This window comes from Triticum aestivum, chromosome 5D (genome assembly GCF_018294505.1).
Source record: "Triticum aestivum cultivar Chinese Spring chromosome 5D, IWGSC CS RefSeq v2.1, whole genome shotgun sequence".
NCBI lineage: Eukaryota > Viridiplantae > Streptophyta > Magnoliopsida > Poales > Poaceae > Triticum > Triticum aestivum.
Genome location: NC_057808.1, coordinates 211,005,573 through 211,029,877, shown reverse-complemented (window position 1 = coordinate 211,029,877; position 24,305 = coordinate 211,005,573).

Genomic DNA, 24,305 nt, shown 5'->3' with positions numbered 1-24,305 from the left:
AGTGTTGATTACATCTTCTAGTTGATTACTATATGGTTTATTTGGTGGAAGATTATATGTTCAGATCCAATATGCTATTTAATACTCCTCTGATCATGAGCATGTTTATCATTTGTGAGTAGTTACTTTTGTTCTTGAGGTCACGGGAGAAATCATGTTGCAAGTAATCATGTGAACTTGATATGTGTTCGATATTTTGATAGTATGTATGTTGTGATTCCCTTAGTGGTGTCATGTGAACGTCGAATACATGACACTTCACCATATTTGGGCCTAAGGGAATGCATTGTGGAGTAGCAATTAGATGGTGGGTTGCGAGAATGACAGAAACTTAAACCCCAGTTTATGCGCTATTCCATAAGGGACCGATTGGATCCAAAAGTTTAATGCTATGGTTAGAATTTATTCTTAATACTTTTCTCGTAGTTGCAGATGCTTGCGGGAGGGTTAATCATAAGTAGGAGGTTTGTTAAAGTAATAACAGCACCTAAGCACCGGTCCACCCACATATCAAATTATCAAAGTAGCGAATACAAATCAAACCAACATGATGAAAGTGACTAGATGAAATTCCCGTGTACCCTCAAGAACGCTTTGCTTATCGTAAGAGACCCTTTTGGCATGTCCTTTGCCTAAAAAGGATTGGGCTACCTTGCTGCACTTTTGCTACTACTATCGTTACTTGCTCGTTACAAATTACCTTGCTATCAAACTACTCCGCTACTTACAATTTCAGCACTTGCAGACGCTACCTTACTGAAAACTACTTGTCATTTCCTTCTGCTCCTCGTTGGGTTCGACACTCTTACTTATCGAAAAGGCCTACAATTGATCCCCTATACTTGTGGGTCATTAAGGCTATTTTTTGGCGCCGTTGCCAGGGAGTGAAGCGCCTTTGGTAAGTGGAATTTGGTAAGGAAACATTTATATAGTGTGCTGAAATTTATTGTTACTTGTTACTATGGAAAACAATCCTTTGAGGGGTTTGTTCGTGGTATCTTCACCTCGTCCGGAACCACAATTAGCTACCCCACAACCTACTGCACCTACTGAAAATATTGAATATGAAATTCCTTTGGGTATGATAGAACAACTGCTAGCTAATCATTATGCAGGAGATGGTACCGAACATCCTGATATGCACTTGATATATGTGGAACAAATTGTGGATTGTTTAAGCTTGCAGGTTTACCCAGGGATCAAGTTATGAAAAAGGTTTTCCCTTTATCTTTGAAGGGAAAATCATTGGCATGGTATAGGCTATGCGATGATATTGGATCATGGAATTGGAATCATTTGAAATTGGAGTTCCACCAAAAAATTATCATATGCATCTAGTTCATCATGATCGGAATTATATATATAATTTTTTGCCTCGAGAAGGATAAAGTATCGCTCTAGCTTGGGGGAGGCTTAAGTCAATGTTATATTCATGCCCCAATCATGAGCTCTCAAGAGAAATTATTATCCAGAATTTTTATGCTCGGCTTTCTCGTAATGATCAAACCATGCTTGATACTTCTTGTGTTGGTTCTTTTATGAAGAAGACAATTGAATTCCGGTGGGATCTTTTGGAAAGAATTAAACGCAACTCTGAAGATTGGGAACTCGACGAAGGTAAAGAGTCAGGTAAAACTTAAGTATGATTGTGTTAAATCTTTTATGGATACCGATGCTTTTCAAAAGTTTAGCACTAAATATGGACTTGACTCTGAGATAGTAGCCTCCTTTTGTGAATAATTTGCTACTCATGTTGAACTCCCTAAGGAGAAGTGGTCTAAGTATCACCCACCTATTAAAGAAGAAATCAAAGAACCGATACCAATTAAAGAAGAAACTACACTTTATAATGTTGATCCAGTTGTTCCTTCTGCTTATATTGTTAAACCACCTTTCCCAGTTAGGATAAAGGAACATGCTAAAGTTTCAACTGTGATTAACAAAAGCTATATTAGAACACCTAAACCTGATGAACAAATTAAAGTAGGACCTAGCATTGCTATGGTTAAAGATCTCTTAGAAGAAGATATAGGTGGGCATGTTATTTACTTCTGTGAAGAAGCTGCTAGAATTGCCAAACCTGATAAAAAGGATAAACATTGACCTGTTGTTGGCATGCCTGTCATGTCAGTTAAAATAGGAGATCACTGTTATCATGGTTTATGTGACATGGATGCTAGTGTCTGTGCTATTCCTTACACCCATTATCAAGAAATTATGAAAGACATAGCACCGGCAGAAATAGAAGACATAGATGTTACTATTAAACTTGCTAAGAGAGACACCGTATAATACCTACTAATTTTCTTGTTCTTGGCTCTCCACAATGTTAGAGATGTTGAATGGTAGAAATAAAAGACATAGATTGTTAGAGATGTTGAAGTCTTGTGTGGGAAAATAAAATACCTACTAATTTTCTTGTTCTTGGCTCTCCACAAGATGACTTTTGTCCCATTATCTTTGGTAGACCTTTCTTGAATACAGTTAATGCTAAGATAGTCTGTAAGAGACAAACTGTCGGTGTTAGTTTTGGTGATGAGTCACATGAGTTTAATTTTTCCAAGTTTAGTACATGAAGAAGAATTTCCCAGTAAAGATGAATTAATTGGTCTTGCTTCTATTGTTGTTCCACCTACTGTTCCTTTAGAATAATATCCGCTAGACCATGAAAATGACTTACATATGCATGAAAGAAATGAAATAGATAAAATTTTCTTTGAACGTCCTCTCATTAAACACAACTTTCCTATTGAAACTCTAGGAGGTCCTCCTCCACCTAAAGGTGATCCTGTGTTTGAATTAAAACAATTGCCAGACACTTTGAAATATGCTTATCTTGATGAAAAGAAGATATATCCTGTTATTATTAGTGCTAACCTTTCAGAACGTGAAGAAGAAAGATTATTGAAAGTTCTAAGGAAGCACCGGGCTGCTATTGGATATACTCTTGATGATTTAAAGGGCATTAGTCCCACTCTATGTCAGTACAAAATTAATATGGAACCTAATGCTAAACCCATTGTTGATCACCAACGTTGGTTAAATCCAAAAATGAAGGAAGTGGTAAGAACGGAAATCTTAAAACTTCTGGAAGCAGGTATAATCTATCCTATAGCTGGTAGTAGATGGTTAAGTCATGTTCATTGTGTTCCTAAGAAAGGAGGTATTACTGTTGTTCCTAATGATAAGAATGAGCTTATTCCACAAAGAATTGTTACAAGCTATAGAATGGTAATTGATTTTAGAAAATTAAATAAAGCAACTAGAAAAGATCATTACCCTTTGCCTTTTATTGATCAAATGCTTGAAAGATTATCTAAGCACACACACTTTTTCTTCCTTGATGGATATTCTGGCTTTTCACAAATACCCGTTTCTCAACCTGATCAAGAAAAGACCACTTTTACTTGTCCCTTTGGAACCTATGCTTATAGACGTGTGCCTTTTGGTTTATCTAATGCACCTACTACCTTTCAAAGATGTATGACTGCTATATTCTCTGATTTTTGTGAAAACATTGTTGAGGTTTTCATGGATGATTTTTCTATTTATGGGAAGTCTTTTGATGATTGTTTAAGCAATCTTGAGCGAGTTTTGCAGAGATGTGAACAAACAAATCTTGTCTTGAATTGGGAGAAGTGCCACTTTATAGTTAATGAAGGCATTGTCTTGGGTCATAAATTTTTTGAAAGAGGTATTGAAGTGGACCGAGCTAAGGTTGATGCAATTGAGAAAATTCCATGTCCTAAAGATATAAAAGGTATTCGTAGTTTCCTAGGTCATGCTGGTTTCTATAGGAGATTTATCAAAGACTTTTCTAAAATTCCTAGGCCTCTTACTAGTCTCTTGCAAAAGGATATTCCCTTTGTTTTTGATGACGATTGTTTAGAAGCCTTTGAAACACTCAAGAAAGCCTTAATTTTTGCACCTATTGTTCAACCACCTGACTCAAACTTACCTTTTGAAATTATGTGTGATGGTAGTGATTATGCTGTTGGTGCTGTTCTAGGACAAAGAGTTGATAAGAAATTGAACGTTATTCATTATGCTAGTAAAACTCTAGACAGTGCTCAAAGAAACTATGGTACTACTAAAAAAGAATTTTTAGCAGTGGTGTTTGCTTGTGATAAATTTAGACCTTATATTGTTGATTCAGAAGTAACTGTTCACACAGACCATGCTGCTATTAAATATCTTATGGAAAATAAAGATGCTAAACCTAGACTTATTCGATGGGTTCTCTTGTTGCAAGAATTTGATTTACATATTATTGATAGAAAAGGAGCTGAGAACCCAGTAGCTGATAATTTGTCTAGGCTTGAAAATGTGCTTGTTGACCCACTACCTATTGATGATAGTTTTCCTGATGAGCAGTTAGCTGCAATAAATGTCTCTCATAGTACTCCTTGGTATGATGACTATGCTAATTACATTGTTGCTAAGTATTTACCACCTAGCTTTACATACCGACAAAACAAAAAATTCTTCTATGATTTAAGACATTACTTTTGGGATGACCCACATCTTTATAAAGAAGGAGTATATGGTATTATTGGACGTTGTGTACCTGAGCATGAACAGGACAAATCCTACGGAAATGTCACTCCGAAGCTTATGGAGGGCATCATGCTGGAGATATAACTGCTCACAAGGTATTGCAGTCTGAATTTTATTGGCCTACTCTCTTCAAGGATGCCCGTAAGTTTGTGTTATCTTGTGATGAATGTCAAAGAATAGGTAATATCGGTAAGCGTCAAGAAATGCCTATGAATTATTCACTTGCTGTTGAACCATTTGATGTTTGGGGATTTGATTACATGGGACCTTTTCCTTCCACTAACGGGTATACACATATTTTGGTTGCTGTTGATTATGTTACTAAATGGGTAGAAGCTATTCCAACTAGTAGTGCTGATCACAACACCTCTATTAAATGCTTAAGGAAGTTATTTTCCCAAGGTTTGGAGTCCCTAGATATTTAATGACTGATGGTGGTTCACACTTTATTCATGGTGCTTTCCGTAAAATGCTTGCCAAGTATGATGTTACCATAGAATTGCATCACCCTATCATCCTCAGTCTAGTGGTCAAGTTGAACTTAGTAATAGAGAAATAAAATTAATTTTGCAAAAGACTATCAATAGGTCCAGGAAGAATTGGTCTAAGAAATTAGATGATGCACTTTGGGCTTATAGAACAACATATAAAAATCCGTAAGGGACCGATTGGATCCAAAAGTTTAATGCTATGGTTAGAATTTATTCTTAATACTTTTCTCGTAGTTGCGGATGCTTGCGGGAGGGTTAATCATAAGTAGGAGGTTTGTTCAAGTAAGAACAGCACCTAAGCACCGGTCCACCCACATATCAAATTATCAAAGTAGCGAACACAAATCGAACCAACATGATGAAATTCCCGCGTACCCTCAAGAACGCTTTGCTTATCATAAGAGACCGTTTTGGCCTATCCTTTGCCTCAAAAGGATTGGACTACCTTGCTGCACTTTTGCTACTACTATTGTTACTTGCTCATTACAAATTACCTTGCTATCAAACTACTCCGCTACTTACAATTTCAGCACTTGCAGACGCTACCTTACTGAAAACTACTTGTCATTTCCTTCTGCTCCTCGTTGGGTTCGACACTCTTACTTATCGAAAAGAGCTAAAATTGATCCCCTATACTTGTGGGTCATCAAGCAGCAACTCTTGTAGCTGCAGCAGCCTGTGTACCAGCATCATCAGCGCGAGGGAGAGCAAGAGCGGAGCAGCAGCACGAGCGAGGGGGAGAGCAGAGCAGCAGCGCGAGCGAGTGAGAGCCGGAGTAGGAGCAGCCGCAGTAGATCCGGCTGGTATGGCCGCCACTGCCGAAGGGGCCTCGCACTGGGGAGAGCCGCCGTGGAGATGTCACCCGTGGCACCGGCTTCGAGGTAGCCACGCCATGGGGGTGCGGGATGGAGCACCGTCGGCACCGGGAGATTGAGTTAAGGAGAAGGTGCGATGCGATGAGTGTACAACCTCTTTGGTGGCGCCGAGTAGGCCTCGGCTTCGTCCAAGGAGTCGGTGAGGATGTTGCGGTTCCGGTGGAGCAGGTTAAGGTGGTGCTGTGGGGATGGATTAGCCGTGGTGATCGTCGGAGCATCTCCTTGGAGGTGGAGGACGGGGCGGCTGAACCGGTGGGACGACGAGATCAACGACGGATCCTCATCCGGGGAGGTGGATGAGGGACGTCGGGCTGCTGCGGTGGACGATGTCGTCGGGGAAGAGGCTCCGGCTGGGCAGCGGTGAGGTGGCGGACGGAGGAGGGTGGGGTTTCGCGGCTGGAGCAGAGAGGTTATGGCGGCCTGGGATTTCGAATGGCGAAAAGGAGGCGACGGGAGGGGGGCATGACTTAGGGACGCACTTGTCCAAATGTAGGGTGTGTTACAAAAGTACCCCCACCAATTTGAATTAGTGGCCCTTTCAGCTCAGGGTTAGAAGGGGGATTTCGTGTGTCGGGATTTAGCAGCTTGAGGGAGTTTTTCGCGCGTGTTGTAATTTCGGGATAGCAAGGCGCGGGTTGTGAAGGCACGAGTTTTGGGAACACGGTATCTGAATTTTCGGGATATAACAAGGCGCGGGTTGAATTTTAGGGACAAACCTAACGTGTAATATTGTACGTACCAAATCAATTCGCACTTCCCTCAACGAAAAAAATGAAAAAAATAAAACTATTCACACTACACAAAGAGAGAGTCTTGTCTGGTTTTACTGTACAAATGCTATTCAAAGCTATGAATCCATGTTATGTCCAATTAATTTTTTTCGCTCGCTGTATAATGCATGTAACCTACTCATACCAACATTTTAGTGCATTCCAAATGTCTATAGTACCGCTGCAATCCAAACTAAATTTGAATTTGTTTCTCTATTTGAATAAGAATCTACAATCATGATTGTTGCCAACTTAAACCATCATTCGTGTATTATCTTAACAACACACCACATGATTACTATAGAGATAGATATGAACTATGTGTACTATATGAACTCGAATTCAAATTTTTGAATACACTTGATGTTGACTCCAAATAATAGTACATTTGATGTACTAACTAGATAATGATAATCTAAACCATGTTCCACACGTACACTGTGTTTGTCACAAAAAGTATAGTGCCCCGCCCCCTACATTATGACAAGTATTTTGCCCTGAGCTGCAAAAGCCACAGATCATCACAAATTATAATCAATGTTCTATATACTATATGTAGTATAACATGTTCATAACCACACCATGCGTATCACCATTATATATATCCATCATGCATGCATCGGTTTAAAACACTATGATATCTTAATCGAATCCACTTTTTTATAAGGAATATTATGATCTCTGTTCCTCTTTTACACCCACACAATCCTCTTCTCTTTATAGCTAGCGCTAACTTTCTATCGTGCATGCACACGCCCGCCCCCCTCTCACCCTCCCTCAACGTCCCCTCCATCGCGCACATTCATTATTTCTCTTTAGGTCGTTCACCCACGGTGTGTGTAGGCCCCCGGCTCCTTCTTTCCGGCACACCCACACTGGTCTATATACCTCTCTAGACAAGTGTGCCTACCACAAACACACACTTCCCCTCTTCTCTTCTCACCGTCCATGCCCCCCTATGTCCAATACGGTTCCATGCAGGTGCACACTCCCGCCCCTCTTTTCATCGATCTCGTGCTCGCACACTCCTTCCCCCCTCGACATAGTAGGCCTCTCGCACCACCTCCTAGCCACACCCCTCTCCCCATGTCCGTCTCTCCGTACTTTATTTTCTTCTAACACATGGACGCATGTATACCTACCGATCTCCCTACATATAGCTAGGTCAACAATAATTCTTTTTCCCCACGCACCGATCGACGTACCTCACTAGTTATGTCTCTCCCTTTCTCTGACACACGATGATTGATCTTCCTATGTAGTTACGTCAGCTTACCACAACCATATCGTCCCCCTCATCATCCTTGCATATAACTCCCGACCCGTCTCTCACATGCACGTGCATAGACAGGCAGACATCCCCTCTCTTATTGATATTGCACTCGTACCCTCCGTTTGTCTAGCAGGCCTCTCCCACCATTTGTGAGAAACAACTCCACCACCAACCCTCCGACACTCTACCTTTGTCTCTCTCCCAACCTTATTCCTCTGCTACACATATGCATGGATGTTGATCGATCTTCCTCAATACATAGCTAGGTCTCTCTCCTTCTCCACACATATACCAGTCGATCTACCTCTCTATAGTTAGGTCTCTGCCCCCTCCCCCCCCCCCACACACACACTGATAGTCGAACGTTGTAGGTAGGTATCCATGCATAGACAAACTGCACCTCTGCCCTCTCACATTCTAGTGGGCCAGCCGCCCTGTATCTTTGACGTGGGCAAACACAAATTTGATGGCACTCTTTATCGATCGCGCACCCACACACTTCATCCCTGTTTTAGATTCTATCGATATCTCACGCTGATGATCCCTCCACTCTCTTCTTGTGGATCGCTCCCTCTATATATGATATATCCATGACTCTGTTTCACACACTTTGCATATGTTACATTTTTTGTTTGAGATATCATCAACACATTTCCTCTGTTTCGCACAAACCATCTCTCTCACACCCACCCACGTATGTACGTACCTGCACGTAAAGAAGAGGTGCACGCACGATGCCTCTAAGCACTCGTGTGCACAAAGAGAATAATTTCGTTTGAAATGAAGACGTGAGTTCATCGTTTCGCCTCTAAATTTTTCCCACGCTAAGCAATCACCATTATACCACGGGATTGATTTGCTGGCGCATTTCAGGTCTCGTGTGCTATATTTAAGACTTTTTTTTGGCATTTACCATGCATTTTGGTATATAAATCAAATCCTAGCCGGACTGCATTTCCTGTCGAAAGGGATGAGGATTGCCATTCGATCTGGGAGCATCCAACGGTGCAGACGTACGATCCGTGGGGTTTGGGATCTGGCCCATCAGAACGCATGACTCAGATCACGCGCGCAGCAAGGGGGGCATCGGCCACGGTTTGGTAGGCTCACAGCTTTCGTGAGTGAACCTTGTGCTATTTGAAAACATTTACATGAACTAACAACATATTTTTGTTTGAATGAAAACAAGAGTTCATCGTTTCGCCTCCAAATTGTTTTCAACTGTAATCAATCACCATTGTACCCTATGGTTAGATTTTCTCGTGCATTTGAGGTATCGTTTGCTACATTTGAGTCGTTTGCTATAGTCGTAACTACACGTGGGTGCTAGCTAGCAAGATCATTTGTGTGTCACTTTGGGAGTTTTCATTCATTGTTCGAGAAACATGAAAAAATTCAAACAGTTCGGCCACAGGGTGCGGCCAGAGTTGTAAGCCTTGTTGGTATTCTAATTACAGGAAATGCATATAGAGTCCGGAAATAACGAAAATCGGTGTGTCACCGTGGCGTGCTCTCAGGATGACATGGAAAATTTCTGGTAAAGATGGCACAAGTTTTGATGCTCACACCTTTCAAATCAGAGCATCTCACAAGAAGGATCATAGTTTCCAAAAGGATACGCGACACGCCGGACTCCAATCGTCAGTGACTACATCGTCCCGCCTTGATTTTTTTCATGGTAAACAATCATGTATATACCCTAGGTTTGATTTTCTGGCCCATTTCAGGTCTTCTTGCTATAATTAAGTCATTTTTTTGCACTTACCTTGCATTTAGTGCATATAATTAAATTCAAAACCGTTCTACAACTACATCTGGGTGTTAGTTTGCAAAGAAGGTGTAAAAATCATTTGTGTGTCGCTTTGCGAGTTTTCATCCATTGTCTGAGAAACGGGGAGGTGCGGCCACCAGCGCAGGCCTAGTTGGTATTTTAATTACTGGGAATTCTGATGGAGTCCAGACATCATCAAAATCGGTGTGTGCCCGTGGCGTGCTCTCATGACCCCAGCGATTTTTTTGGGTAAAGTTTGGCACAAGTTTTGATGATCGCTCCTTGCAAACCGGAGCATCTCACATGAAGGACCATGGTTTCCAAAAGGAGACATGTGAATTCAAACTCCAGTGGTCGGTGACTTCATCGTTTGGCCTCATAAAATTTTCCACGGTACGCAATCACCATTATACCAAGGGTTTGATTTTCTAACGCATTTCGGTTATCGTTTGCTATATTTAAGACACTTTTTGAATTTAACGTGCAATTTGTGGATATAAATAAAATCACAACCGGAACTGCATGTGTTGTCGAAAGGGATGAGGATCGTCGTTCGATCAAGGAGAATCCAATGGTGCAGACGTACGATCCATGGGGTTTGGATTATGGCCAATCAGAACGCACGTCTCAGATCGCGCGCATGGCAGGGGGCATCGGCCACGGTTTAGTGGACACACTGCTTTCATGAGTGAACCGTGTGCTATTTGAAAACATTTACATTAACTAACAACATATGTTCGTTTGAATGAAAACATGAGTTCATCATTTCACCTCCAATTTTTTTCCACGATAAGAAATCACGATTGTACCCTATGGTTTGATTTTCTGGTACATTTTACCAGACGGCAGGCCTGGCTAGCAATCTCAAACTTTGAATATGCAAAAAAAGAGATCTCGTTTGTGTGTGTGTGTGTATATATATATAGTCTCAACTACATGTGGGTGTTAGCAAGATCATTTGTGTGTCGCTTTGCGAGTTTTCATTCATTGTTCGAGAAACAGGAAAAAACTTCAAACAGTTCGGCCGCAGGGTGCGGCCAAAGGCGTAGGCCTTGTTGATATTTTAATTTCAGTAAATGCATATAGAGTCCGGAAAATAACGAAATCAATGTGTCACTGTGGCGTGCTCTCACGATTGCATGGAAAAAAATTGGTAAAGTTTGGCATAAGTTTTGGTGCTCGCACCTTCCATACCGGAGCATCTCACAAGAAGGATCATAGTTTCCAAAAGGAGACGCGGCACTTCGGACTCCAAATCGTCAGTTACTACATCATTTCGCCTCAAAAAAATCATGGTAAAGAATCACAGATATACCATTGGTTTGATTTCCCGGCCCATTTCAGGTCTCGTCTGCTATGTCTAAGTCATTCTTTGCACTTACCTTGCATTTTAGTGCATATAAAGTCAAAAATCCTACTACAACTACATGTGGGTGTTTTAGTTAGGCTATACTTAGGCTACTCATAGTGGAGAGTATCGTACACTAGTATCATGCATATATATGACACTGGTGTATGATACTACCTTTAATTATAGTGCATAGTATAATAGAGTAGTATCATAGATGATCATATTTATTGACATGCATGACACAAATTAGCATCGCATTTAACATGATATGGTATCTACCTATATGTTAATCTAAACCTCTCTATCTTCTTTAATTCTTTGCCACATCAGCATACTTGCTATTTCCGAGTGCATGATATCGGCTATGATACCACCACTATGGCCAGCCTTATAGTGGGGAGTATCATATACTATAGTATCATGCATATGATACTAGTGTATGATACTACGTACGTACCTTCATAGTGCATAGTATCATAGAGTAGTATCATAGATGACCGTATTTATGGCCATATATGACACAAAGTAGTATAGCATTTATTATGTTACGGTATCTACCTATGTTACTCTAACCCACTCTCCCTTATTTAATTCTTTGCCACATCATCATATTTGCTATTCCCGAGTGCATGCTACCGGCTATGATACCCCCACTATGGCCACCCTTAGCAAAGAAGGTGTAGAAATCATCACGCATGACACAAAGATGGCACAAGTTTTTGAGTTTAACATGTGCCAAATGTCTCCCTTTTTGAGTTTAACATGCATTTTGTGCATAAAAATAAAATTACAACCGGAATTGCATGTGCTGTCAAAAGGGATGAGGATCACCATTCGATCTGGGAGCATCCAACGGTGCAGATGTACGATCCGTGGGGTTTGGGTTCTGGCCAATCAGAAAGCACGACTCAGATCGCGAGCGGGGTTTTGTCAGCACACGGATTTCATCAACAAACCATGTTCTATTCGCAAACCAGATTGCATATTTTTGTTCACACATACTGTAGTGAGATCAATTGAGTGTGCTACCTCTATGATATAATAATAATAATAATAATAATAACAAAAAACAGTTCATATTCATTGCGTGAGCTGACAGCATATCAAGGTCAACATATTAACGGTTCTTACATCAACAGAAAACCGGGCATAAGTCACAAATTCAGTACATGTGACAGTTCTAAATTGAACGAATTAAGTTGTAGGGTAGGCATAAAGACTAGTCTTACGGCTTAATTCCCATGTACGCGGGGGAACTGGGATCATTACGTTGACCCCGAATGATTTTAAGCTTCTCTGTTACACGGTTGCGTGATCCCTTGGCTGGCAACCCAGCAAATTCATCGTACTCGTCCTCATTGGCAACATCCTCGACACCCGGTGCCCTCCTCTTCCCATGCATCACTACATGGCAGTTCTTACGCAAGGGGTCTTCCGCAAAGAAAATCTGGGTAGCATCGCTGGCAAGAATGAACGGGTCCACGTGATATGCCATCGTTGTCCTGTTAACACAGGTCTTCCTGTAATCATCAACCTTTACATGACCAAGAGGGATCCATGCGCACCTGAATAATGCCACCTTAACTTTCACATAGTCAAGCTCCCAAATCTCTTTGATGGTTCCATAGTATACCCTTTTATCAGCTTCATCTACAGTCATGCATTCTATTGGAACAGAGCTGTTCTGATATGAGGTCCTGTCATCATGTTCCTTAGTGTAGAACATGTATCCAGTTATGTCATACGCTTGGTACGTCAACACCGTAGGTGATGGCCTTTGTGCCAACCACGTAGCAATGTCATTGATGGATCCTTGTGCCAAACGATTCTTCAACCATTCGGCGTAGTTCTTAGTGTGCTCCTTCATCTCCACATCTGATGAAGGCACCATTGGTAAGAAGCTTTGGCGTATCTCCGCTAAGTGTTCTTCGGCATAAGCGCTGAGAACTGGGCTGTTAAGTAGTACCATCAAATGGGCTTTCTCTGCCAATTCTCCGGGTGCACCATTTGCGTGCCAGCAAGGACCGGCTTACCTTTTCGCCTTCCCTCGTGGCGAGAGAGGGGCAAACCAATAGGTCTTTGTTTCATGTATTCAGTGCAAAACTTAACCATCCCCTTCGCGGTATAACCTTGTAGGATGCTTGCCTCTGGATGGTTTCGGTTTCGACAAAAGCGCTTCAGTATTCCCATGAACCGCTCAAATGGATACATGTTGCAAAGAAACACATGACCACAATACTTTATCTCATTGGCAAGGTGCACAGTGATATGGACCATGACATCAAAGGATGACGGTGGGAAAAACATCTCTAGGTTGGACAATATTCTTGCAATATCATCTTGCATATGACCCAACTCTTCGGGATCTACAACTTTCTGCCATAGTTGGTTGAAGAAATCACAGAGCTCAATGAGTGTGTTTCTTATATCTTTGTCCATCAGATTCCTGATGGCCACCGGGAGGATTTGTGTCAACATTACGTGGCAATCATGTGACTTCATGTGTCCCAAATTCATTTTACTTGAGCTCACATCCACGAGACTTCTGATGTTTGCGGAGTAGGAAGAGGGTGTCTTAACTGACAACAAATAGGTCAAGAACTATGTTGCTTCTTTTGTACTGAAATTGTAACTCTGGCGATCTTTGATAAATTTGTCATCATCTTCCGCTTCACTCTTGCGTTTTGATTGATCAACAAGCATATCGAGCCATGAACTGTCACCATCCTTTCTTTTACATTTAATCTTGAGCAGAGTACCAAGGCTGCTTTCACATACGTTCTTCTCTATGTGCATGACATCGATGCAGTGACGTGCACGTAGAATCTCCTAGTAAGGTAATTTCCAGAACACCAATTTCTTCTTAAACACTTGCCCTCGGGTGTTTATTTCACCGTCAAAGCGTGCTTATTGCCAAGCACAACATTAATTTGTTTTGCCATGTTGTGGACCACCTCCCCATCATAGGGTCTTGGGCCCACACTTACCTCTGCCGTACCATCAAATTCAGCTTTCATCTTTCGGTATGGGTGATATTTCCGTAAGAACCTACGATGACACAAATACATGATTTTGCGCGAGTTGGGAAGAAATCTGCTAGCTGTCCTATCCATGCATGTGACACACCCTACATCACCCTTCCTTTTCTGCCCCGATGTGTTGCCTAATCCCGGCATATCTTGAATGGTGTGCACCAGCATCGCATGTAGATCAAAAATCTCCTTTCTGTAAGCATCATAACATTTTACAGCAGGCGCATCTATCCACACTGTCAGTAGTTCTTCTACCAGTAGCTGAAAGTAAATGTTGATGTCATTTCCAGGTTGCTTCGGGCTTTGGATAATCATTGACATCATAGTGTATTTATTCTTCATACACAACCAAGGAGCTAGGTTATATATGCACAGAAGCACCATCCATGTGCTATGATTGGTGCTCATATCGCCAAAAGGATTCATCCCGTCAGTACACTCCCCGAGCCTTATACTTCTAGGATCCTTGGCAAAGTCTCGAAAGTTGTTGTCGATTAATTCCCACTAAGCCCCATCTTTCGGGTGCCTCATATACTTATCCGCAATTCGCTCATCATGATGCCACCGCAACCTCTTTGCCTCTCTAGGGTTTGCAAACAAATGCCTCAACCTTGGAATTAAAGGCAAATACCAAACAACCTTGAACGGGATTCCTATCTTGATCTCATCGTCCAATTTGTACTTGTCCTTTGCTCTCCTGCGCTTGTATCGTGCATGTGGGCATGCACGCAAATATTTGTACTCACCACAGTACAATATACAATCATTCACACAAGCGTGTATCTTCTGTACTTCAAGTTCCGACGGGCAAACAATTTTCTTCGCTTCATTCATGCTTCTCGGGAGCACATTATCTTCTGGAAGAATTTCTTTGAAAAGACCTAACTTCTCTGTGAAGCCCTTGTTTGATAGACCGTTTGCTACTTTAAATCTGAGAAGCGCCAGGGTGGCACTCAACTTGGAATATTTCTTTTTGCAACCTGGATACAATTCTTTCTTGGAGTCCGCATCAATGGTTGGCAGATCCTTGTACCCAATCATATCCTTTTTGGGGCCCTCGAAATCTGCAATCATAGCAGCAAAATCTGGCATATCAATATCGTGGTCATCTGCGTCGACGTCTTGGTTTTCCAGTGGGCGTTTCGGCTTTCTGGTGTTCCATTGGTAGCTTGACGCCTCTGCCCCGATGTTAGATTCAACATCCATGTGACACTGATCGGGGTTTGGCATCTCGCAGCCCTGGGTATCTTCATCCATGACCTCCTCTTCACCATGTCTGGTCCAATGTGTATATCCATCCATGAATCACTGAGAAACTAAGTGCCGTTGGACATCTGCAACTTTACGTGCCTGTGTATTGGCATAATCAGTACATGGACACAGGATGTAATCTGCATCGCCAATTCTCCTCTTTGTACTTTCAGCCAAATTCATGAACTCTGTCATGCCACTGGTTCTTCGATTCTTCATCCATCGAGATTGTTCCATCTGCACCACACTAATGGTAATTGAAAACAAAACAACAACATTAATACACGGATTAACTGCTGCCCAAAGATGCGTGCATAAATCACAAGGTTTTATTTTCATAATTACTGAGGGCGCTCCATATTGTTATCCAGACGTGCAATGACAAAAATTAATGGCCAATCAATTTACACGCTGAGTACTAGTACAACACTACCCTTAGGAATTGAATACCTTAATTAAGCCACTCACGAAAAGAATACCTTAATTAATTAGCCGCGCAGCGACCTCCACCCAGCAGACAGAGAAGTGCGATGTGCGGAACGCTGAGATAGCAGGGTCCAGGAGCAATGCTTAGTGCGGCTGCCGCCTGAAGTTCAACCTCCACTATCCCGCCATCGACAGCGATGGATGTGCTCGAATCACGCCGTCGCCGACCTCGATGGTCGAGCTCCTCCTATCTCCCGCCGCAGACTGAGGATTGACCTCCTATGACGCCACCACCGCCCACCGACCGAGGATTGACCTCTTCTCCGGTAGCCGCTGCATAGGCCGCCGCCGCCATCTCTATATGCAGAGCGCCTATTTTATTTTTTTGACGGATATTGATACATCTCTGTCGTATCTATAATTTTTTATTGTTCCATGCCAATATTATACAGCTTTCATATACTTTTGGCAACTTTTTATACTATTTTTGGGACTAACATATTGATCCCGTGCCCAGTGCCAGTTCCGGTCTGTTGCATGTTTTTTGTTTTGCAGAAAACCCATATCAAACGGATTCCAAATGGGATAAAAACTAACGGAGATTTTTTTGGAATATTTATGACTTTTGGGAAGAAGAATCAACGCGATACGATGCCCGAGGGGGCCACGAGGCAGGGGGCGAGCCCCAGGGGGTCAAGCGCGCCCTTGACCCTCGTGGCCACCCCCTAAGGCGGTTGGAGCCCTTCTTTCGCCGCAAGAAAGCTAATTTCCGGATAGAGATCGTGTCCAAAATTCAGCCCAATCGGAGTTACGGATCTCCGGTTATAAAAGAAATGGTGAAAGGGCAGAATCCAGAGCGCAGAAACAGAGAGAGACAGAGAGACAGATCCAATCTCGGAGGGGCTCTCGCCCCTCCCACGCCATGTAGACCATGGACCAGAGGGGAAACCCTTCTCCCACCTAGGGAGAAGGTCAAGGAAGAAGAAGAAGGAGGGGGGCTCTCTCCCCCTCTCTTCCGGTGGCGCTGGAACGCCGCCAGGGGCCATCATCATCACCGCGATCTACACCAACACCTCCGCCATCTTCACCAACATCTCCATCACCTTCCCCCATCTATCTATAGCGGTCCACTCTCCCGCAACCCGCTGTGCCCTCTACTTGAACATGGTGCTTTATGCTTCATATTATTATCCAATGATGTGTTGACATCCTATGATGTCTGAGTAGATTTTCGTTGTCCTATCGGTAATTGGTGAATTGCTATGATTGGTTTAATTTGCTTGTGGTTATGTTGCTGTCCTTTGGTGCCCATCATATGAGCGTGCGCGTGGATCACACCATAGGGTTAGTTGTATGTTGATAGGACTATGTATTGGAGGGCAAGAGTGACAGAAGCTTCAACCTAGCATAGAAATTGATGCATACGGGATTGAAGGGGGGCCAATATATCTTAGAGCTACGGTTGGGTTTTACCTTAATGAACGTTAGTAGTTGCGGATGCTTGCTAATAGTTCCAATCATAAGTGTACCTAGAATTCCAAGTCAGGGATGACATGCTAGCAGTGGCCTCTCCCACATAAAACTTGCTATCGGTCTAGTAAAGTAGTCAATTGCTTAGGGACAATTTCGCAACTCCTACCACCACTTTTCCACACTTGCTATACTAACTTTATTGCTTCTTTACTTAAAACAGCCCCTACTTTTTATTTACGTGCTCTTTATATTCTTGCAAACTTATCCAACGACACCTACAAAGTACTTCTAGTTTCATACTTGTTTTAGGTAAAGCGAACGTTAAGCGTGCGTAGAGTTGTATCGGTGGTCGATAGAACTTGAGGGAATATCTGTTCTACCTTTAGCTCCTCGTTGGATTCGACACTCTTACTTATCGAAAGAGGCTACAATTGATCCCCTATACTTGTGGGTTATCAAGACCTTTTTCTGGCGCCGTTGCAGGGGAGTCGTAGCGTGGGGTGAATATTCTCGTGTGTGCTTGTTTGCTTTATCACTAAGTAATTTTTATTTGTTGTTCTTAGTTGTTTTCTATCTTTAGTTATGGGTAGGAAACGTAAAATACCAAAAAACATAGTTGTACCTACTGAACCAATGGTTGAAGAACCACTCAAAATCTATCACACTCCTGAAGCTTTTTACTTGGATCATCTTCGATCCCTATGTGCTCATGCTGAAACCCCAACTAGCTTAGTTGAGGGCAAATCTTTAGATGAGCATGCTTGTTATGTGCGACACCGCATATCTGAAAAAGGGAAACTTTTACTGGATCAAATTCATCGTTTGCAGTGCTATGCTTGGAATTTATGTGAAATATATGATTGTACTTGTTGTTCTAAAAACCCCAAGAAACACCTTCCTTTCCAATGTGAGTTTAGTGATAATGGAATCGTATCTTCATATACTAAGGGTGTTTATAATTACTATGATGTTCAACAAATTGAAGAATTTGTTGCTTTTAGGGGTACTTGTGAAATTGCTTCTTTTATTGAAGAATGTGATGCTACTCTCTACAAATCTGGAAATTTGGCCATACTTAAATATTGCTATGATAATTATGCTTCTAATCCTTATATTAAACCATATATTGAGGACTCCTCCGCTGTCCAAGAAGAGACTAATATTTTGCAGGAGTCTATGGAAGAAGGAATTGATGAAACTGTGAGCTCATTGGATGAAAAAGATGATGAGGAGAGCGAAGAACGAAAGGAGGAAGAGCGGATTAGCTACCCGTGCCCACCTTCTAATGAGAGTAACTCTCCAACTCATACATTGTTTAATTTCCCTTCGTGCTTACCGAAGGACGAATGTTATGATGATTGTTATGATCCCGTTGATTCTTTTGAAATATCCCTTTTTGATGATGCTTGCTATGCTTGTGGCCAAGATGCCAATATGAATTATGCTTATGGAGATGAACTTGCTATAGTTCCTTATGTTAAACATGAAATTGTTGCTATTGCACCCACACATGGTAGTCCTATTATCTTTTTGAATTCTCCAAACTACACTATATCGGAGAAGTTTGCACTTATTAAGGATTATATTGATGGGTTGCCTTTTACCGTTGCACATGATGATTTTGATGAATATAATATGCATGTGCTTGCTGCTCCTACTTGCAATTATTATGAGAAAGGAACTACATCTCCACCTCTCTATGTTTCCAACACGATAAAATTGCAAGAAACTGTTTATATTATGCATTGGCCTTTACTTAGTGTGCATGAATTGTTCTTTTATGACATGCCGATGCATAGGAAGAGAGTTAGACTTCGTTGTTGCATGATATATGTTACTTTGTGCTCACTACTAAATTACAAATCATTGTTAATTAAAATTGGCTTTGATATACCTTGGGATCCGGGTGGATTCATTACTTGAGCACTATATGCCTAGCTTAATGGCTTTAAAGAAGGCGCTGCCAGGGAGACAACCCGGAAGTTTTAGAGAGACATTTATTTCTGTTGAGTGCTTTTATAAATTTTAAAAACAAAAAAATAAAGAGGGGAACCTAAAACTTTTTCAAAAAGGAAAGTGAAAGTAAGAGAGACAAGCATTGTTGAAGTGGGGGAGCTCCTTGAACTTTGTTCATGCTCACAGAAACTTTGTGAATCTTGATTACAGAAACTTTTCAACAAAAATAATTATCCCCTTGTACAATTCCATTGTATTATAAAAATAATGTGCCAAGGTTTGCCTTTAGGATGTTTACAATGCTTGTTGGTTTGTGCGGTGCAGGACAGAAACTTTGGATGTAGTGCGCGATTTTACATTATTTACTGGAACGTCAAATGGTTATGAAACTTTTTGGACTGTCTTTATATACAAATTTTTTTATTTTTCCTAATTTTGGTAGAATTTTTGGAGTACCATAGGTATGGTTAATGTTCAGATTACTACAGACTGTCCTGTTTAAGACAGATTCTGTTTTTGATGCATAGTTTGGTTGTTTTGATGAAACAATCGATTCCTATCAGTGGATTAAGCCATGGAAAAGTTATATTACAGTAGCTATAATGCAAAAAAATATGAATTGGTTTGCAACAGTACTTATAGTAGTGATTTGCTTTATTATACTAACGGATCTTACCGAATTTTCTGTTGAAGTTTTGTGTGGATGAAGTGTTCGAAGATCGAGGAGGTCTCGATATGAGGAGAAGGGGGTGAGGCAAGAGCTCAAGCTTGGGGATTCCCAATGCACCCCAAGTAAATATTCAAGGAGACTCAAGCGTCTAAGCTTGTGGATGCCCCGGAAGGCATCCCATCTTTCTTCAACAAATATCGGTATGTTTTCGGATTCGTTTCGTTCATGCGATATGTGCAAATCTTGGAGCGTCTTTTGCATTTAGTTTTCATTTTTCTTTTATGCACCATGCTGGTATGAGATAGTCCTTGGTTGATTTATAGAATGCTCTTTGCACTTCACTTAAATCTTTTGAGTATGGTTTTATAGAATGCTTCATGTGCTTCACTTATATCATTTGAAGTTTGGATTGCCTGTTTCTCTTCACATAGAAAACCGCCATTTGTAGAATGCTCTTTTGCTTCACTTATATTTGTTAGAGCATGGGCGTATATTTTGTAGAAATAATTAAACGCTCTTGCTTCACTTATATCTATTTAGAGAGATGACAGGAACTGGTCATTCACATGGTTAGTCATAAAATCCTACATAAAACTTGTAGATCACTGAATATGATATGTTTGATTCCTTGCAATAGTTTTGCGATATAAAGGTGGTGATACTAGAGTCGCGCTAGTTGAGTAATTGTGAAATTGGGAAATACTTGTGTTGAGGTTTGCAAGTCTCGTAGCATGCACGTATGGTAAACGTTGTGTGAGAAATTTGAAGCATGGGGTGTTCTTTGATTGCTTTCCTTATGAGTGGCGGTCGGGGACGAGCGATGGTCTTTTCCTACCAATCTATCCCCTAGGGGCATGCATAGTAGTACTTTGCTTCGAGGGCTAATAAACTTTTGCAATAAGTATATGAGTTCTTTATGACTAATGTGAGTCCATGGATTATACGCACTCTCACCCGTCCATCATTGCTAACCTCTTCGGTACCGTGCATTGCCCTTTCTCACCTCGAGAGTTGGTGCAAACTTCTCCGGTGCATCCAAACCCCGTGATATGATACGCTCTATCACACATAAGCCTCCTTATATCTTCCTCAAAACAGCCACCATACCTACCTATCATGGGATTTCCATAGCCATTCCGAGATATATTGCCATGCAACTTCCATCGTCATCATATACATGACTTGAGCATTTATCGTCATATTGCTTTGCATGATCGTAAGATAGCTAGCATGATTTTTTCATGGCTTGTCCGTTTTTTGATGTCATTGCTACGCTATATCATTGCACATCCCGGTACACCGCCGGAGGCATTCATATAGAGTCATATCTTTGTTCAAGATATCGAGTTGTAATATTGAGTTGTAAGTAAATAAAAGTGTGATGATCATCATTATTAGAGCATTACCCCAGTGAGGAAAGGATGATCGAGAATATGATTCCCCCACAAGTCGGGATGAGACTCCGAACGAAAAAAATAAAAAAAGGAGGAGGCCCAAAAAAATGAGAGAAAAAGAGAGAAGGGGCAATGTTACTATCCTTTTACCACACTTGTGCTTCAGAGTAGCACCATATTCTTCATATAGAGAGTCTCTTGAGTTATCACATTCATATACTAGTGGGAATTTTCATTATAGAACTTGGCTTGTATATTCCGATGATGGGCTTCCTCAAATGCCCGAGGTCTTCATGAGCAGGCAAGTTGGATGCACACCCACTTAGTTTCCAGTTTGAGCTTTCATACACTTATTGCTCTTAGTGCATCCGTTGCATGGCAATCCCTACTCCTCACATTGACATCAATTGATGGGCATCTCCATAGCCCGTTGATTAGCCGCGTCAATGTGAGACTTTCTCCTTTTTTGTCTTCTCCACACAACCTCCATCATCATATTCTATTCCACCCATAGTGCTATGTCCATGGCTTGTGCTCATGTATTGCGTGAGGGTTGAAAAAGCTGAAGCGCGTTAAAAAGTATGAACCAATTACTCGGCTTGTCATCGGGGTTGTGCGTGATAGGAGAATTTTGTGTGACGAAAATGAAGCATGGCCAAACTATATGATTTTGTAGGGATAAGCTTTCTTTGGCTATGTTATTTTGAGATGACATAATTGCTTGGTTAGTATGCTTGAAGTATTATTGTCTTAATGTCAAATGATAGACTATTTCTTTGAATCACTCGTGTCTTAATATTCATGTCATGATTAGATTATGTGATCAAGATTATGCTAGGTAGCATTCCAGATCAAAAATTATCTTTTTTATCATTTACCTACTCGAGGACGAGCAAGAATTAAGCTTGGGGATGCTGATACGTCTCCGTCGTATCTACAATTTTTGATTGTTCCATGCCAATATTATACAACTTTCATATACTTTTGGCAACTTTTTATACTATTTTGGGACTAACATATTGATCCAGTGCCCAGTGCCAGTTCCTGTCTGTTCCATGTTTTTTGTTTCGCAGAAAACCCATATCAAACAGAGTCCAAACGGGATAAAAACTAACGGAGATTTTTTTTTGGAATATTTATGATTTTTGGGAAGAAGAATCAACGCGATACGATGCCCGAGGGGGCCACGAGGCAGGGGGCGCGCCCTGGACCCTCGTGGCCACCCCGTAAGGCGGTTGGAGCCCTTCTTTCGCCGCAAGAAAGCTAATTTCCGGATAGAGATCCTGTCCAAAATTCAGCCCAATCGAAGTTACGGATCTCCGGTTATAAAAGAAACGGTGAAAGGGCAGAATCCAGAGCGCAGAAACAGAGAGAGACAAAGAGACAGATCCAATCTTGGAGGGGCTCTCGCCCCTCCCACGCCATGGAGACCATGGACCAGAGGGGAAACCCTTCTCCCACCCAGGGAGAAGGTCAAGGAAGAAGAAGAAGGAGGGGGGCTCTCTCCCCCTCGCTTCCGGTGGCGCCGGAACGCCGCTGGGGGCCATCATCATCACCGCGATCTACACCAACACCTCCACCATCTTCACCAACATCTCCATTACCTTCCCCCATCTATCTATAGCGGTCCACTCTCCCGCAACCCGTTATCGCAGTAAACAAGAGTGGCCTTGTGAACATCACAAAGCAACTCCTGGAGCAGCTGACGTATCCAAGAGCACTCGGCCACGGCGTTGGCCACGGCGCGATACTCTGCCTCGGCGCTGGAGCGGGAGACCGTGGGCTGCCGCTTCGATGACCAAGAGATCAACGAGGGCCCAAGGTAGACGCAGTAGCCTGACGTAGAGCGTCGCGTGTCGGGGCAGCCAGCCCAGTCAGCATCCGAGTAGGCCACGAGGTCGGTGGAGGCGGAGGTTGTCAGGGTAAGTCCCAAGGACATGGTGCCGCGTATGTAACAGAGAATACGCTTCACCAGAGTCCAGTGAGAGTCACGCGGGGCGTGCATATGGAGGCACACCTGCTGAACAGCGTACTGCAGGTCGGGGCGAGTCAGCGTCAAGTACTGTAAAGCACCGACAATAGAGCGATAAAACGCTCCATCGGACGCGAGAGACCCCTCAAGAGCAGAGACCTTCGCCTTCGTGTCGACGGGGGTGGGCGCCGGCTTGCAGTTAAGCATACCGGCATGCTCAAGGAGCTCGTGGGCGTACTTCTGCTGATGCAGAAAGAAACCGTCGGCCCGGCGGATCACCTCGATGCCGAGAAAGTAGTGCAGGGGCCCCAAGTCCTTGAGGGCGAACTCATCAAGAAGACGAGCAGTCAGCCGCTGAAGGAGATCGGGGGTGGACGCCGTGAGGATGATGTCGTCGATGTAGAGCAGCAGATATGCAGTGTCAGCTCCCTGATGATACACATAAAGTGAGGCATCGGAGCGAGTGGACCGAAAGCCCAGAGACTGCAGGAAGGCGGCGATACGCTGGTACCAAGCCCGAGGCGCCTGCTTCAACCCGTACAGAGAGCGGGAGAGCAAGCACACGAAGTCGGGGTGCTCGGCGTCGACGAAACCAGTAGGCTGCTCATAGAACACCTGCTCGGCGAGATGACCGTGCAAGAAGGCGTTGGAAACGTCCAGCTGATGCACAGGCCAGGCACGCGAGACGGCCAGCTGAAGGTCGACGCGGATCGTGCCCGGTTTCATAACCGGGGCGAAGGTGTCAGTGAAGTCCACGCCCGCGCGCTGCCGAAAACCACGAACCACCCAGCGAGCCTTGTAGCGCTCGAGAGAACCGTCCGGGCGAGTCTTGTGGCAAAACACCCACTTGCCAGAGATGATGTTGGCACGGAGGGGTCGCGGAACAAGCTGCCACGTGCGGTTGGGCTGTAGGGCGTCGAACTCCTCCTGCATCGCAGCCAGCCAATGGGGATCCCGAAGGGCGGCACGAGCGGAGGTGGGGATGGGTGATGGCGTCGATGTCGAGGCAGCGCACGCATACTCGTCGGAGGAGTAGCGCGTGC